Source organism: Opisthorchis viverrini (assembly GCF_000715545.1).
Source record: "Opisthorchis viverrini unplaced genomic scaffold opera_v5_505, whole genome shotgun sequence".
Classification (NCBI taxonomy): domain Eukaryota; kingdom Metazoa; phylum Platyhelminthes; class Trematoda; order Opisthorchiida; family Opisthorchiidae; genus Opisthorchis; species Opisthorchis viverrini.
In genome coordinates, this window is record NW_008752156.1 from 234,002 (window position 1) to 239,223 (window position 5,222).

Genomic DNA, 5,222 nt, shown 5'->3' on the forward strand with positions numbered 1-5,222 from the left:
CTTGTACACCCCGAAGGATAATGTTTTCAATTAAAATTAACTTGTATAAGTGCTGCGGATAGCATCGTTTTTGTCACCCAATTCATCCATACACGACCAGCAACATCTGACTGAACCCTAATATCTGCCGCATTCGTCTGACCCGGTTGACTCGGCAACATGGCCTAATACACCAAGCATCGAGCAGCATTTTGTGTAATGGATATTTTTGTGAGGATCAATTCTACCGCGTCGTTCAAATTTTCTTGCACTGAGAACTTGGAGCTGTGCGATTTCCTGAGAGAAGACCGGGCCGAATCTTATTACCATTCGAATCAGTGACTTTCGGATGCTCTTGACTAATGACCAATTGAACAACGTCGCGTGGTTTCTGGTATGGAGCGATGAGTCGTGACGTGATGCCCGAAGTGAAATCTAATCACACTCCTGGACAAATCTCCTGGACAAATGGTTAGGTGTTTAACCACTGACCAGAGGGTTGCGGGTTCGACGCTGTCACAGTTTTGTGAGGTGTGCACTGCTGAGGATTTCCAACATTGCTTCTGGGCTTTTCTGCACAGATTGGCGTCAGTAGGTCGAAGAAATCTCCTCTCAATATTACCAGATACCTTCACAAACCATTTTCGTTTTGCTGAGCTCCGTTGGCCCCCACAAGTCACGTTAATCGACAAGCTGAGATTGGGTAGCGGACAAAGGGTAGAAGTAAAGATCCCAGTAGACTTCTGTTGTATTTGGTCAATGTGAACTTGTATATCAAGGAACAGTTTGGTTTGGTCCACGGATTGGAGTGAGTGAGTGAGTGAGTGAGTGAGTGAGTGAGTGAGTGAGTGAGTGAGTGAGTGAGTGAGTGAGTGAGTGAGTGAGTGAGTGAGTGAGTGAGTGAGTGAGTGAGTGAGTGAGTGAGTGAGTGATGAGTGAAGTGAGTGAGTGAGTGAGTGAGTGAGTGAGTGAGTGAGTGAGTGAGTGAGTGAGTGAGTGAGTGAGTGAGTGAGTGAGTGGTGAGTGAGTGAATGAACCGTGGAAGACAATGCAAGCTGGACGATCGCTGAAGTGAACAGTTCATTTCTAAACATATGGTTCCGGGTTGGTGTTGAAAAACTCGTGGATAAGTTTCCGAATCTCCTGGAAATTTTATGCTGCGTCTGAAAGCAGATAATTTCATTTCCTGTATTTTCAGCTTACCTTCATGATAGCCTCTTCGTGTGGCTGAATGCAGCTTAAAGGTTTATCTCGATTCTCTGCAATACTTTGGGTTACAAAATACACACATAATGAAGAGTCACAGATAGGGATATTTTTAATTTCGTAACTTATATATTGTATTCCTTTTACTGTACCAGTGCATCTGTTTGATTACATCTCAATAGATCAATTTGAGGCAATGATTTTGCATCAAAGTACCTGGCACCTGGCACTGACGCACCGACACATGAACAGTCGGTTGACAGATGAGCAGTCCACCAAGTGAATAAACCTGTCACCTACCTGATGAGCTCCAAGAAGGGCGAAACAGGTCTTACGCTGCCGACGAGTTTTCAGCAACCTTATGAGTAGTACATTACGAATAAACTTGTTACCTGTTTAGCCTCGGTCTGGAACGAGGCAAGACTGTCTATTCAGTCTGCCTTGCAGCATGAGTTGATCCTAGCACGTGGCCAGTCTTTTCTCTCAATCGATGATTTCCATACGTCACTCTTCCATCGCTCATCAATGCACTGCTAGTCATCCCAGCTAGAGGACCCATTCAGCCTGACGTCAAAACTACCCGCCGTAAGTTTGGCCCAAGTGAGCCTGGCGTATTTGATCTATCAAGGTTTCATCATACCATATGTTGTCATGGCAACAAGCCTATTGTTTCTGAGGTCTTCGTGAGAGAAAGGCAGCTTCGATGCTCTTCCTGAGATGCTCATCTATTGACCAAAAGAGAATAATGAATTGCGAATGGCTGGGAAGATTCCACGGCGACACCATTGTGACTGTCTAATACCTGCTTTCAACAGCTTACCACAAAAGTGATTGTCTAATACCTGCTTTCAACAGCTCACCACAAATCTGTTAGAACATCATCGTTGGTATCGACTTTTGTGGACCGAAGTAAGTAGTATAGCAGCCTTGGCTGACACAGTATTTCAATGTTTCCCAAAATAGCATGATTCGTGCAGTTTCATTCCCTGACTAAATTGGGTTTGCGTTTGAAAAATCGATGGTCCAACATGGAATCCCCTCCGCTCACCTTAAATCAAAAGAAAGGTCAGGGGAACAACGTTTTTTCCGTAGGCTTCGTGACACCACAACACATGATAAAACTCATAAAAACAATGAATGACTAAGTTTTTCAGCAGCGAACAAATTCATGTTGGTGTGACTAACTACTCCGTGTACTCATTTGCTTAGATGTAGAGGACAGAACAGCTGGGGGACTTTTGCTTCACTTTTAGTTATCACCCTGAAACAAATACTAAGACTCTGGAAATTCCGCAAACTGGATGTTCCTTCTGGGGACTAGCAGATGGTAGCTGAGTTACTGTTTCCAACAATCGTGCAGCTAAATTACAGATTGTCTTGTAAATCCAGTTCACAATTCAAGTTGCTTCAGACAATTTGTCGGACGCTGCTGTCCTGGGCACTGAGTGATTTTGTTTCTGGATTAAACAATTCGTAAAAGGATTTCTCATCATTCGGCTTACCGAGGCGTTTTGAGTACAAATCACACTCTGCACACAGTCCACCCAACTAAACTGATGGCTTCACAGTAAAGGGTGAACGAAATGAATTCAACTGACTTTTAATCACTTTATTAAGTAGGGTGTCTCGTACCTTTACCAGTATTAAAGATCCGAAAACTGGGGAGATTTATCTTGACCTTACCAAGATTTTTCCCGTTCTCAGTTTTTTTAATGAAGCTATACTGAAGTAGTGATTTCACCCCAAGTTATTTGCTACTTTCTACTAGTGAGTAGTATTCTCGAGTTATTCAGAATCTCTTGTTTAAGGGATAATCGTTTGCAAGACACTCATAAAGGTGCATTATGAGAAACAGAGGTTGGGGAACATTGTGTTGGATCAACGAGAAGTTAGGAATATAACAGTCATTCTTCTGCAACCTCACCTCACGTGACATTTACAGCAAGTAGTTTTATTGACTCCGTGTGATAAGTGCACTGTTATAAAACTACGTTTCCTTGGTCTCAGTGCATCAGTGCGCTTCAAGCATGCACACAATTACAACATCATTGCTTTTGTTCTGCTTCGTCCTCTCATTCTCCTCAGAATCTCAAGTAGTCTGTGAATAGTGTTCACCTGTGCACGCTCGTCGATAGGACTTTGCATAATAAGGTGTGTGCTATGCAAGCAATTATACGATGAACAATGTCCAATAGCTAGTTCTCAACTTCGTGTACAGTAGATGAGAAAATTCTACCTCATTTTCGTTCACTCACTGCAGGAAAGAAACACTTTGTTGTTCCAACGCCTTTGTGTATGCATGCCTACTTGAATGTGCGCAGCTCTTTATCTGAGCTGCGCGTTCCCAGCAACCGTCTGTCACCACAAGTACCGCGTGCGGTAACAGTTGCCTAATAAGGCAGGTGAGGTCGTTGAAAATATTTTTTGCACCTGGTCAGCAACATGTGAACCAGTGGAGAACAACGGACCTGGGTAAAGGAAAGTCTACCTACAGGGGTCCTTATCCCAGCTTAATCGACTTAATTGCATCCCATCTTTTATACGCATTAGAATATGTAGTCGAAGTGATTTGAGAACATTATCAAAATCTTTGCACCACATTTGGGGCAGTATAACTTTATACGTCCAAATTTTTAGGGTTTTGGACTACGGCGATCTAACTTTTGAAGTTGCACTTACTGCTAGTTCAAGATCAAACAGACAGGGGAATCCCAAAAGTGTTTTTTTTCGGGGGTGACAGTTGTTTCTCCACAGCCATCAAAGTAGATTTTTAGTGACATTTTCTCTGGTTTCGCTAAATATCGACTTTTTTTGAGCCTCGATCATTTACCCCTGGGGACGTATTTTGGTCTGCCGGATTGCTTAACAACTCAGTTCCTTATTGGTACCAGAAGACAAGTTGTTTGAAAAAGTATATCGACTTTGTCCACGTGACCATGAAAGTTTTATGCTTTCACTGCACACAACCCTTTCTCGTGTAGACGGAACAAATGTTTCAAAACCTTCCACTGAGTATCATTTGGAACTCCACGGGGAATAAAAATATCGGCAAAATCCTTGTTTGAGTCTAGACTGAAAGCGCGATTGGTTGAAGAAAGCACAGCGGATCTTCTCAGTAATACCGGGATTAGGGGAAAAACAAAAATCGCACACTTACCACGCCAATGGTCCTGACAAATCGTACAACTGTTTACAATTGTAAGGTCAACGAATTTCGTGTCTTCGGGGGTCCTACAAGCAGTAAAATGCCTGTAGACTGCTGAAAAAAACGACAATTTCACAGCACTGTGGTACAGTACTCAGGGATTCAGCAACAGAAATTTTTAATAAGCCACCAAGCCATGTCATCTGAAAGACTCAACGCACCGACTTGCTGAGTCGCTTTACGATACCACTCAGAAGTGTGTGATATCCATCGAACATTAATTGCACAAAACGGCAGTATTCCAGCTGACTAAAGAAGTACCACCCAAAGTGGTCAGCAGAGCGCTATATTTGCTCCCCTAGTAGACGCTGGCCACAGAATAGATCCAAAGAAAGCTTTCAATGTGACCAGCAGGGTCGCATTCAATTATTCCCGGATAGAGCTAGGGACTGTTGCATGAAGCTACAGGCATGGGGGAGGCGTGCAAGAAGTGTGTCTGTTCACTAACAGAAGACCAATGATTTTGCTTAGTAAAGCTAGGGTTTACAGGAGCGGGCCAAGGGAGTTTTTCATATGACTTCAGGGTCGAGACAATGAATAACTTTGGTGAACAGACATTCTTCCTGAATGTCGTACCCAAATATGCATTGGTTGCTGGAATTCGCTTGACTATGATTGGTTCAGCATCTGATTGGCTCGCTGATCACCCTCATCAGCTGTCCGTTGTATGTTTGCGGCTTTCTGATTGGTTCTCTGGCTTGCTGACTAAAACAGATGAAAAATATCCAATGGGTAGTCTTTGCCTGCGTTGACTGTCAAAGTTGCACCTGGGAACAAAAATTGTTGGTCAGAAGACCTTGAATTGAATTCGCAGTAGTCTTTACACGTCCAT